This window comes from Terrapene carolina, unplaced genomic scaffold (assembly GCF_002925995.2).
Source record: "Terrapene carolina triunguis isolate 2854851 unplaced genomic scaffold, T_m_triunguis-2.0 Scaffold21, whole genome shotgun sequence".
Classification (NCBI taxonomy): Eukaryota; Metazoa; Chordata; order Testudines; family Emydidae; genus Terrapene; species Terrapene triunguis.
Window position 1 is genome coordinate 1,794,770 of NW_020664372.1, and position 13,237 is coordinate 1,808,006.

Sequence of the window (13,237 nt, forward strand, 5' to 3'; positions counted from 1 at the left end):
ACTCTTCCTCTAGAACCCTGCCACAAAGCACCCTTATTGAAGTTTAGCTGTTCCAGGCTTCAACCACTGTACTCGCAGACCTCCTCTTCATTCCAAGTGAGGGCACCTCAAGCTGGTCCCTGCTCCTCCTCAGAAGGTAGGCAAGGGAGATGGGTCAGTGCTGGGCATATAATCAAACTTCTTCTAGGCCCTTGTCACCTGAGGTTTTTGCCCAAAACATTGCCCGTTAGCATTGTAATTTCCTGGAAGCAGAAATCCATGCTCTTTTAGACAAAATGTTAATCTGCCCAGTTCCCCAGTTTCAGAACAGAGAAAGAGGGGGATTTCCTCCATGTACTCCCTGGTGTACTACTGAATGTGTCAAGAGACTTTCTACCCTGTTCCGCACTCTCCCGTAACCCTTAGCAACTGCCAGTCAACATTTTAGATGTAAATTCCTAAATTCATTCTCAGGCCGTCTCTGATCAGTGTCCCTTCTATTCAGGGTTCTCCTTTGTGTCTTCTTCCCTAATTCTGGTCTGGTTGATCATTCATCTCTTGGACCCTTTTGCAGTTTGCATAATCCTCATCCTGTGGGCTAATTTTCACCTTTCTCCTGTTTAGAGATCCCTGCTCCTTTAGTAGTACTCTTTTTCTGTCCTCAGTCAGTTGATACTATGGCAATGCGCTTCTCTCCCACCCACCCCACTCAAGGGCACCAGAACCTTTGAAGAAGTGGGGGGAGGGCAAGACCAAAATGCCCATTCCCTCCCCATTGCTCGCTGCTCAAGACTTTGATGATCTTGAGGTTGAGAGCAGTTGGTAAGAGCAGGTTCCTTAGAAAAAGTTGTTGATTGCCCTACTTGAAGTAAAAAAAAACAACAACAACCAATAATTCTCTACTTCATGTTCTCAGATTGGAGCATCTGGTGTTCAAGAAAGAGATGGACATATAAATTATCTTTCTTCAGTGAATCCTGAACTTTCAATTTGTAAGTTCTCTACAATATGCAGACCTTTGACTTCCTTTCATTTGCAAGGAGACTATTTTGATCTCTTCTGCAATGACGAAAGAATAGACCTGTTACTCTTCAGTCACCTGTTATTTCTTTTGCAAGTGTTTATTGATCTTTCCCGAACCCATGGGAGAAGTATTCCTGAAACGGCTTTCTTTCAAAATGTACATGGGCTCACCAGAGGAGTATAATTGAGTTTCTTGGTTATCTCCTCAATCCCAAGGTGACAATGTGGGAATTTTCTGTAATATTTTTATGAATCCTATGTGTGCCTCAGTTTGCCTCTGTACTTTGCATTGTACAAAAAATGTAAGTTTCCTTCTAAAACAGCGCAGGTATGGGTATGGGTGTTACTGGCTGTCTATATGGAATGAAAGGGTCATTAAACAACCGGTTGAAACCAACCCCAAATCAACCCCCCAAAAACACAATGCAATTACTAATGACTGAACCTTCAAACGCTTTACAACAGGAAACCCCAGACAAGTTGGGGGAGGAAAAGAGACAGAGAGAAAGAGATGAAGTCCATCACAGCTTGGCTGGCTCATCATGGCACTGGTTTGATCAGGGTGGACTATGGCTTAACTTCTGCCTCTCTAAGGTTACAAAGGAATTTCAGATTCTATAGCCAAGTGACTAATAAATGGTTACCATGTTTTGAAAAGGCTGCCAGTTGCATTGTAAATACTCACTGAGAGCATTGCACCCTAAAGGGGCACAGTACAAGCTTCCCGCAGGACTCTGGCTTGGCTGGATTCACTGCAGAGAACCATAGAGATAGAGTTAGCTGGTGCTGACAGCCCAGTTTTGGAGTCTTGGATGCCACAGGCTTGCCCCAGTGGAACTGAGTGGTTTCTTGGGGACTGGTGTACTAAAAGGAGTCACTCCCAGGAGACTGATGACAAGTTGGGGCATACACTAGGCCTTGTGACTTTGTGACACCTACATGCAATGATTTTTGGTTTTACAGGTCAGTGTTTCATCTTCCCCTTAGTTTGTACCTAAAGTTTCAGAAAACCCTAAACAACAAGGGTTATTTTGAGAGTTGCAATAAGGCTATTAATTTGCTAACGCCCTTAATATCCTATAATAGGATGTTTATCATCTTGATAACTGAGTAGCATATATTTACATCTTCTATCTTTCCTCTTTCTTACACAATATCAGTATTTCAATAGGATTTCCCTCACTTATGGATAGTCTGAACTTTTTCTTTTCCTTCTTTTTCTTGTTGAAGACAGTTTTTTAACCAAAACAAGACTAATAAAAAAAAAATCAATGTTTCAGCCATTTTTCAGTTGTCATTAATTTCAACCACTTTTATTAATGGACTTATTTTCATAGACCACGATATTTTTAAAATACCTTTTCCTGCTGATATATTTGCAAAAATCCTTCTTTAATCCCTCCAACTGTTTGGGCTAGAAATAATTTGATCTGCTTTTTTGCTGTCTTTTCTTTACCTTGGCAAATTTTCACTGATTCTATACATACTTGTTTGGTTATCTCCCCCTCTGCTGTTTACAGCAAAAGTTGTGGTTTGTTGTTTTTGTTTTTTGCTTTAATAACTTGTCTTTGAGTAGCTCCATTGGAATCGCTGCTTCTTGTTTCTAGATTCTCATCATTCAAAGTATATCAAATCTTTTCTACACTTATTTTGGTGACTCCTAGGATAACCCAGCCTTTTTCCTTATCAGATGTTATTTGAGAGAGAGAGAGAGAGAGAGAGAGAGGAGATCGAGAACGCAGTATCTGGATGGACCTGAATAGGGATTCATCTTTTTTAAAATTATTTTTATTTTTGGCTCTGTTGCTGGTTGGTGCGATGGAGACTGGTGTCTGCCAGATGACTTTGGTAGGATCTAGAATAGGCTCATTAATTGGGAGGGCAATTCTGGATGAAGAGGAGGTGTGCAGAATATCCACCAACTTGTGATGTGTATCTGCCACCTCCTGTAGAGGAAGCTGCAACTCATCTGCCACCCTCTTGGTAAGATCCAGAAAGTTCTTAATATCATCACCTACTGATGGGGGGGGGGGGAGAGGCAGTACAGCCTCATCTGGTGGACATGAGAAGTTTTCTGGAGGGGTAGCTTCCCCTTCCAGTCCTTCTTCCTCTTCTGAAAAAGCTTCCTCTTCCCCTAGCTCAGGGGCTCTGAACAGCCAGACAGATGACACTAGATGGCCGCGACAAGTCTGTGTATGTCACCCAAGAATTGCAATACGGCCATGGCAGGGGGGGCAGGAGGGCAGGTGGTGGGGTTACCCCAGGGGGCCCATATCACAATTGTGGGTTGGCCTGATGGAACTGGGGAGGACCCTTGTATTGTGATGGTGGGCTATGATGAGGGGCCAGGGAAATGACCTCCTCCTGGCCACTGTCAGACTCGTCACTGGCTAAGAGCAGTGCTGACTGGGATATTGGCGTTACACGGCCTGATGTAAGAGCGATTCCGGGTGCCAGGATGTGCTTGGTAACAGGGCCCTGGTACTGAGTAATGGGGATTTTGGTTCTTCTCCAACCATCAGGTCGCCAGGGTACCAGAGCTCATGCGGTAGCCTGGGCTCATTCGGTACCGCGGAGGAGTGTCCATGGTACTTTGTTGGTACCAATGGCTGAGAAGGTGCAGAGCACTCCCTAGATGAGAGTTTTGTTGCACCTGGCACAGAAAATTTTGTCAGTGCTACTCTTTTAGAGAGATGGTATGGTAATTCTTTTCCTGGGTACCGGGGCCACATGTCTCCGAGGTACCAGAGCTCATGTAGTACCATGGGCTAACTTGGTACTGCAGAGCAGTGTCTGTGGAATGTTGTCAGTACCGATGGTTGGGAAGGTACAGAGCACTCCCTATATGGGAATTTTATCGCACCTGGTACCAAAGGTTTTCTCTGTGCGGCTCTTTTAGAGATGGTACAGTAATTGTCTGTCTCCTTAGGGGGCGGTACCATTGCCTAAAAGCCTGACTGCTAGAGCCCCTGGCTTCTCCAGGTGGTGCAGCCAGTGCTGCAGAGAGTAGAGCTCATAGCGGAAGCCCCCTTCTGGGTACCACGCTTCAGTTGCTGGTGCCGTTGGTACCGAGGTGGCCGCACTGGGGAGCCCCTCTGGCTGGCCAACTACTCAGTGCCCTTTTCATGAGCCTTTACAGGGGGAGTCTGCTGTTTTTTTTTCATGACTCCATCCCCTTTGAAGTTAAAGGCTCCGGGGATGATCCAGGGTCAGCACCGGAGTCCCCTGTAGACCAAAGTGCCTTCACCATAAGGAGGAGTTTTAACTTCAGCTCCCAGTTCCTGCGAGACTGCTGTTTTAGCTATGGCTGGTGAAGCACTTCTGTGAGGCTCTCCCAGGCACCAGACACAGTGAGAGTGTCTGGCTGTTACAGGAATCGACTCCTTGCAGGAGATGCACCTCTTGGAGCAGGGAGAGCCCCTGGGCGGGGGGCTATCATCCTATAGGAGTGAAGAAAGCAGGAAAAAGGTCTTCTTTACTCCTCTTCTTCTTTTCCTTTATTTTTTTTAACTGAAAAATCTTAGAGTCTACTAAATGCCCAGGGGAAGATGGGAATACCCCCAGACAGGGCAGGAAACTAAAGTTCTTTTTCTTTCTTTTCTTCTTTTTTTTTCTTTAAACCCAAAGGAGTGGGGAAAAAGGGAAACATTAACTATTAAGGAGAACAAAAGAATAAAAAACAACTATTACTTATGCTAATGATGCAGATAAGGAAGGGACAACTGCTTGCTCTATTTGAGGCCAAAGGCGGTTGAGAAGGAAGTGAGGGGGGTTCGCCCGTGCAACACTAGACCGCCTCGAGGAGACCACAAGGGAGGGAGAGCACATGTGCGAGCTCAGCGGACACTGCTACCAAAAATCTCCGATTAGAGGCGCAGGAGTGCACATACACCTACAGTGGAGCTCCCATAGGGACACTACTTGAAGAAGAACAGATGCTTCTGATTGCCACCTATTTTACAGTACTTAAAAGACAATACAGAGAAACAACTACTATGAAGTCCATCTCTGATCTTCCTAACGAGCCACAAACTGGTTTGAACAGGTTCAAGAGACACAGGGAGACAAAGAACTTTGCCGTGGACAAAAAGGGAACCTTTGAAAAACAGGGGAAGGGAGAGACACAGAGACTGTGAGGAACCTGAGGGAACCCCAGTCCCTACAAGTGGGGATGTCTGGATAAGCTAGGCCTACCTAAGCTATAGGCAAGACAGATATATGTAAACTGTTTATTATGCTGAAACCCTTTTGCTCTTGTTATACTGTGCTCCTACTATTTATATTAAACAATACTTTTATTTGCAAGGATTGTTTTGGATAATTGTATTTCCACACCAGACACAGTTCCCAAAGGGAAGACTTGCAGGGCTTGAACACAGTTGCGCCTACTGAGGAATCACAGTTGATGCATAGATTGCACTACAGGAAACAGACTCAGAGAAGGAGACAAGTATCAGGGGGTAGACGTGTTAGTCTGTATCTACAAAAACAACAAGGAGTCTGGTGGCACCTTAAAGACTAACATCTGTTAGTCTTTAAGGTGCCACCAGACTCCTTGTTGTTTTTTCAGAGAAGGAGAGTTGCAGGATTCCAATCTGACATAGGGGAAAATGCAAGCCCTGTCTCCTGGTGGAGGTACACTCGAAGAGACTAAAATAGAGAAAAAGTGTCATTTAGCACCGAACAATGACACAAACCATTCTTGAAAATGCCACAAAGCCTCGTGGGACAAAGTCCATGCTTGTGCGGGCTCTCATAAGAATTTCTGGCTATTATATTGGACTGGTTTCTCCTATGAATGTGTCCATATGGCTCCTTTAAAAAGCTGTTTTTGATTGGAAAAGCATATTTGGACTCAGCATTTCCTAACTTTTGACTGCTTGAATTCGCAACATTAATAATGATATTTTAACATAGTTTTTAATTGGGTTTTTTTTGCTTGTTAGAGGGGTTGGATGCAATTATATTTTACATACACATGGGCATAGATAACAAGATCACTTTTATTTTTTCATTGTGATATTGCCAGTTCTAGCAGTATTCCACATTTAATATCTCACCTATCAGTGAAAATGTAAAAGAAAACATTTACAATACATTCACTATATGTACATGTGCCACAGAGGCCCATGGGTGGTTCATTGCTCTGTGTCAGCAACTCTTATCAGCCCTGTCATACTCACCACACCTAACACAGTATTGTTGTGATAGATACCCAAAAGTGGCATGTAATTTATCACTGGAAAACTAATATCTCACTGGTCATTAATATTCTTGTGTGGTGCATGTACAAGGCGTATACAAAGAGTTATAAATATGTGTTAGAATTATGTTCTTAAAATGTGTTTGGCAAGTAATAAATAAGCCCAGTCTGCCTTAGAAAAAGGATTGTGTATTTGTCTGGCCTGCTGGTTCTCAGGCACAAACCGTGGAAGTATATTTACATAAAAGGTAAACACAGCCAACAAACTAGCAAGTGGGGAAGACAGCATTTTGACTGCAAAGACAAGGAGTCTGAACCCAAATGATAAGCAATCGAATCAACTGATTGTATACAATATTCGTGTATTATAATTGTGTATAGAGTAACGTCATTTTGAAAGCCTGCAACACCCTGGTGATTAATATTGTTGTGAAATGAGAAATTAGGATACTCACTGATATTATGCTTTACAGTCTGTGACCAAATACAGGGAGAAACATTTTTTCTCCCAGACAGAATGGAAGGCAGCTATCTATCCTGTCTTCAGTGTAAATTAATCAGTGTGGAATCAAAACAATGGAAGTCCCATTTACATACAAATCAGCAGGGGAATGGAAATTGCACACCAGGAAGCCTACCTGCCTGCTGAAGCAGGGTCAATGAACTTTGGGAACATAGCACGGTGTCTACATCCCAGGAGGTGAGAGCAGCTTTGTCTGGGCTTAGTTTTCAAAGAATATGTGTCAAAGGTTTACTGTAACTAGAGTATAAAAAGAAAGGGGAGAGAACCACATAGCTATCCATCACTTGGGGGATTCAAGGACCAGAGCTCTTGAAATCACAGAACGCTGGATTCTTCAGTCAATGGCGCTGAAGCCTTTGGGAACTGTATATAGGTGAGAAACCTGTTCAGGCAAAAAGTATAACTTGCTAAAATTAAGTTTTAGTGTTAGAGGCACAATTTTACTTTTGTTTATTTGTAACCCTTTCTATCTTTATTCCTTATACTTGGTGTCACTTAAAACTATGTCCTTTTGTTAAATAAATTTGTATTATTTTTACTATAAACTAGTTCAGTGCTGTGATTGAAATAAGTGTCAAATTCCAATTAAATTAATGATCTGCAGTGTATTCTCTCTTTAAAGGAACAACAAACTTAATACGTTCTGCGAGTATTCCAGGAGATGGCTGGACACTACAGGGAGACATCTCTGGGGAAGTTGGGATTCACTGTTTGTTAGTTGCAAGACAAAGTTTGGACTGGCAGAGTCCTGAAGATTTTGTTGGCAAGGCAGACAAGCTGTTCATCAGAGAGTTGTCACACATCTTAGCAGTAGCAAAATTCTCACTTGCTGAGGCTAAAAGGGGTAACACAGTAACTCTAACTCACAATCTGGGAACTTCAGCAGATTGTCAGGGAGACCATATTAGGGAAATGTGAGACTTGGAGGGTGTTGGGGTCACTCTGCAAAAAGTCACTAGGTGGTGGAAGCCGGGGAGTGACCTGCCTGCCTATATGCTGGCTTTTGGTGTCAGGGTCTGTGAGGCACAGCAGCATAGCGTTGAAGGCACCCAGAGTTGGCACGACAGGCACTGATACAACCCTTACTGGTCTGGGTTGAACCCCAAAGCATCACAGTACACACACACACACACACACTTTTATATGTACACAATCCATATTATATTCAATATCCTTTTGGATTACCTCACAGATTCCAGTCAGTTAAGACAGGGTAATGTAATCTATAACAGCTTTGCATTACCGCTGTCCTAGGTGGTCAACAGTTTTTGGCATCAAAGCTTTGCATACTGTTGCACCATCAGAATCACACTCTGCAGTCTTTTCTTTATTTTAAGCAACAGGTCACATAAGCTATCCCTAGGCTGGAAGTGTAGCTATATGTTTTACTGATGAAATACATTGACCTTGCAAACTACTGAGTGACTAGTCCGCAGAATTTCATGACCATGTGATCTCATATACAGAAGCCACAACACAATGGAATTCTGCAGGTGCTACACATTTAGGGTAAAAAGTGCCTGTATCCGAGAAATTTAAATGTATACAGTTGTTGTAGCTTTTCAGCTCTGGATGACTATAGCACATTTCCTTCCCTTTCTCCTGCTGTTGTAGACTTGTCAACAACACTATATGATGCAAACATTGTGGAAAAAATAAAATCAAAAGAGTTTGAAAATAAAATTAAATAGTAACACAATGTTTAAGCCCACAGATGAATTGAAATGTAGACCCAACAGTTTCAAATTAAAATGAAAGATTGAAGTTACTGGGGGACAAATACTATAAAATCAAAGGAAATGTTTTACTTTGTATCAGCCATCTTGGCTAAATATTTTGCTGATTGAGTTCTACTCCTGGGTGAGAGGGTGATATGATCCTGTAAACCAAGGCAAGCCTCAGCAGAGGACACATGAAACTGCAGCATATTTGGGGAGTGGCGGAGTAATTATAGTCTGGAGTTTTTCATATATTAGGAAAATTACTGTGCTGCTGGTCACTTTTTCAACCTGTAGTGCAATTGTTTTCTACTGTAACTCTTTGCTCTAAACAATATATATTACAAGCATGTATGTGAATACATACTGAATTGATACAAGGCAGTTTTTGATACTGGTCTGCTGCAATTTTCCAAATGTTACAACATAGAATTATATCAAGTCAATGTTAATAGGAGTTATACATTTCACAATATCCTTCATATTTCCATGCATCTTTCTGTTTGGGGGGGAAACTGTAGCCATCTGATATACTGAAACTTCTAACAAGCTGAGCCTTTTGAAGCCATAGACAGGTGATAAAAGCCACCTCATGTCTAAAGCATCCCCAGGTCACAGCTGTCATACTCACTGTGATTCATTGCTGTCACAATCTGCTGTCCCTGCTTGTTGCTGCACTGCTTTTATTCATCCAACTCATATATCTAAATATTCCATTACAAAAAGGACATCTAATGTTCATCTCACGTTTGAAAGGGCACAACACAAACTTCTGGAATTTAATTCTAAAGACTTGTGCTTAAACTGGCCATTAACAAATCTAAGGTGTCTGTTCACTTGTTCATTTCTCCATACTTCCCTTACAATTTTGTTTCTATCTGATCTTCTTAGCAGTTTAGCATGGTTAAAATATTTGTTTATCATGTGGTCTCAGTTTTATTCCAACTTCTTATCAATTGGAAATGTAATATTGCCCAGTAATGGAATGGCATTTGAAGCTTTGTGAGTTTACAAATAACAACACTGACTGTGGACTTGGTGAATTGGAGGGAAAGGTCAGCAAGTCATCTAGGTTGGCACTGTTCACAAAATCAAGTGTCCTCTCCAAGAAACCAGGATGTTTATCATTTCAGGACCCAATATCTACCAGGATAATTCTGATCTCAGTTACAGCAGTGTAAGTCCAGAACAATTCTACTGAAGTTCATTGAATTAGCTTGTATGTACAAGAGTAGAAATTTGCCCCATTCCTTCCAATATTCAAAGACTGTGTTAATTAGAAAAAGGTAAACTTGTTTTGTCTAATTTCAAATAACCTCTGACATTTAGGTTAGAAAACTGAATTAAAAAAACTACTTGATTCACAATCCTCTTTAAGGCCATCTCCGGTCAAAGGCAAAGAGACAGAAAGAAATGAAAGCTGGTGTGGAAAAAAAAGTGAAACAGGAAGAGAAAGAAAGTAAAACAAGAAAGCCTTAATATGTAGAGAAAGAAAAGAAAGGATATAAATTCTAATAAAAAGTAATTTTCTGACAATGAATAATACTTTGTGATGTTCGTCCCTCTAGCATCAATATTAAGAAACAGAAACAGTAGTTTTGAGTTTTCCCACCTCACAAAATCACAAGTTTTAGACTGTATCTATTCTCACAATAGCACTAAGATATTATTTTTCTTTGTAGCATGCTACTGTACATACTCTTTACATTGCCACTGCAGGGTGCTAGTAATAATTGCTCAGAGAGTTTGCCCTTTAACCACCACCTACATGCACCATAAAGGCACAAGCTAAAATCATAGAGTTTCTTTGCCTCCACTGGGGGCAGAGTAGACTGCCAGTAGCCATTCCCCCAAACAAATCCCCCAAGCTCCAAACCCTCCAAATACCAGCTGATACTTGTAAGGACAGGGAGAAATAATTTATATACTTAATGTTTAAAAAAGTTGTTTTACTTCAAGTGAGGCTAGAACAGGGGTTCTTAACCTTTTTTGAATCATGCCCCCCCATCTTGTTTTTTTCTTGGAGCCTATCCTCCTTACAAAGTGAGGCTCTCCAATGTAGGGATAGCTCAGTGGTTTGAACATTAGCCTGCTAAACCCAGGGTTGTGAATTCAATCCTTGAGGGGGCCACTTAGGGATCTGGGGCAAAATCAGTACTTGGTCCTGCTAGTGAAGGCAGGGGGCTGGACTCGATGACCATTTGGGGTCCCTTCCAGTTCTATGAGATAGGTATATCTCCAATCCAGATGGAAGTGTGGTCATTGATTCCAGTCAAGGGGATTTTAAATAAATCAGTTCTTTGATCCTTCTGTCTGTGCATAGACGAGGAAACCTTTTAAAAGCACATACAATAATGGTTTCCAGGGCAGTATTTCTCAGCTTCAGCATCAAAGAGTGCTAGTGAGCCATGCAACTCCATGCGCCAGGCCACAACTCCATTCACTGAAATTTGGCCTGGCTGCTCCTTCAGTTGTCTCACCAAATATAATACAAAGGCAGGTAGGGAGGTTATTTTGCTACTGCTCCTATGCCAAAAGCGATTTATAGTTTTCTTGCAATTTCACTGCAAACATGAATTTGCATTGAAATTTGACCTGGCCGCCCCAGGGTGACCAGGACAAATTTGAGTGAATGGCTTTGACACCCCCTGAGTGAATGGAAAGTTCTGCTGCACCCCATGTACAAATTTTAACCACTAGATTTAATAACCACACATGCAACTCTCCAGCAAAATTATCATGAGGGGCTGAGAGATGCTGTGATTCCATCTTTCCTGTTAGGATCATGGTAAAGTGTGCACCAGAAGGAAAATGGGTGTGTGAGGTAGGGTGACCAGATGTACTGATTTTATAGGGACAGTCCCGATTTTTCACACTTGCTATTTGGCTAGTGTGAGGGCTCACTCCATGACCATCATGACACAGCAGTATAAGAAGCATGTACAGCACTGTGATAGCACCATAATGCCACTACAGAGATATATGAAAGTTTTCGCTTCCATGATTATAATTACTTTCTAAACAATCTATATCCATAATATTAAAATAAACCGTGTTATACCTGCATATATTATCTGCCTATTTGTCACCTATTTACCATCTCTGATAGAGAAATATGGACTAGATGATGGGGCAGTATAAAACTTTTATCAGCATGAATCTGTGGAAGACAAATATATGCATCACATGCTCAGCAATTTATTTCACGTATATTATCTCTGCATGTGGCATAAGTATATACACAGGGACTGTCTGATGGTGTGATGCACACTGAGGAAAGTATACTGAGCTATGTGACCACTAGTTCTAATCCCAGATCACCAACGGAATGCTCTTACTATTTCTCTACACTTCACAATCGTTATTAAGTTAGGCCTAATGCCCCAACCTCAGCGTAGGCAATTATACTTCATTCATTTTACACATAAGATAATGCAGAGGTTGGAGCCATCATTACTTGGAACAAAACCCAGGATGAAACACCCAAATCTTACCAGCTTTGCCACATGAGTTTTTAAAAGAAATGGTCCAAATTATGTGCTTGTCCAACACATACTGACACAGTATGGATGTTTGTCCCTCTCTAGTGGCTAGACCACAACCGATGCTTTAAGATCTGGGGATTTCAGGTTAAATCCCTGCAGATGACATAAAAATGTGTTGTTACACTTGGCTACACTACGCCATATTCTGTTCCCAGAGCCACGAAGAGAACAGAGGAATTCTGACACCCAACATTCTAGTGCTCGTTCAAAAATAATTGTGTGACCCAGTGACAAAGTGTGTGTTGTGTTTTCCTCTATGGGTTGCTCCTCATAAAGGAGGATAGCATATCTACATTACCAGGACTGCTATAGATGAAACGGTAGAATGCTGTGCAGGGGATCTGAAAGCTCTAGTCTATTCCATGTAGGTTCTTCTACTGCTCTCATCACCACAGTATCTAAGCACCTTCCAGTAGTGCATTAAGAGTGATGAGTAATGTGTCACATCTGGTTTGTTCTCTTTTCTTTCTTGTGGGCTCAAACTTGCCTGATGACCAACTGGGGGCAGAGGGAATATATGCAAATTTATCTAGGCTACTCACACTCCTGTTGACATTATTTTATATAGCAAGCTATTATATTGAACTATGAATTTAGATGTTCTGTTAATATTTGTTTTATTACTGTATTTTTAGTGTCTGTATTTTGGTTAATGGGAGATGCTGCTTTAAGAATAGGGTGGGCCACAAATCACAGGGTTTGTCTGACAATGGCTGAAGACAGTACCCTGACTGTGCAGATTCCTAAGAGGTCAGAATTTGATATGATAAACTTTACAGAAAACAAGCTTCGCTTTTTAGGGTGCAACATTAACACATATTAGGGAACTGGAAGCCTCAGGACATTGCTAGTGACCCTTAGAGCCTTTTTCCTGTAGATTACCAGCATGAATCCAGCTCACCTCAGTAGGGATTAAAAACTGCACCTATCTAATGAACATTTGGTGCTCCTTGTATGAGATGAGTCACAGCTCCCACATCACAAACTCAGCACCACACTTTGCATAAATTGGCAGATTCAGCAGAGGCCAAGAACTTCACAGGCCATGGAGACTGAGCTGTCTCTGTGACTTGCAAAGGAAGGTCCCCCAAATCAGGATTGAGGCATGTTGACATGGTGATGTCTGGGGAAGGTTGCCCTGCTGCCCTGTAGATAAACCAATGGCTTCAGTAACCAGAGCTGCACAAGCATAAGAGCAACATTTTCAAAAGTGACTCAAGACCTTTTTTAACATGGAAATTCAGCC

At 41.7% G+C, this 13,237-nt stretch overlaps 1 protein-coding gene across 1 annotated transcript in view; it reads right to left on the bottom strand.

Moving 5' to 3' along the window:
* Positions 1-13,237, bottom strand: part of DACH1 (dachshund family transcription factor 1) — a 460,057-nt gene that overhangs the window by 128,390 nt on the left and 318,430 nt on the right. The gene's annotated exons all lie outside the window — the stretch shown is intronic.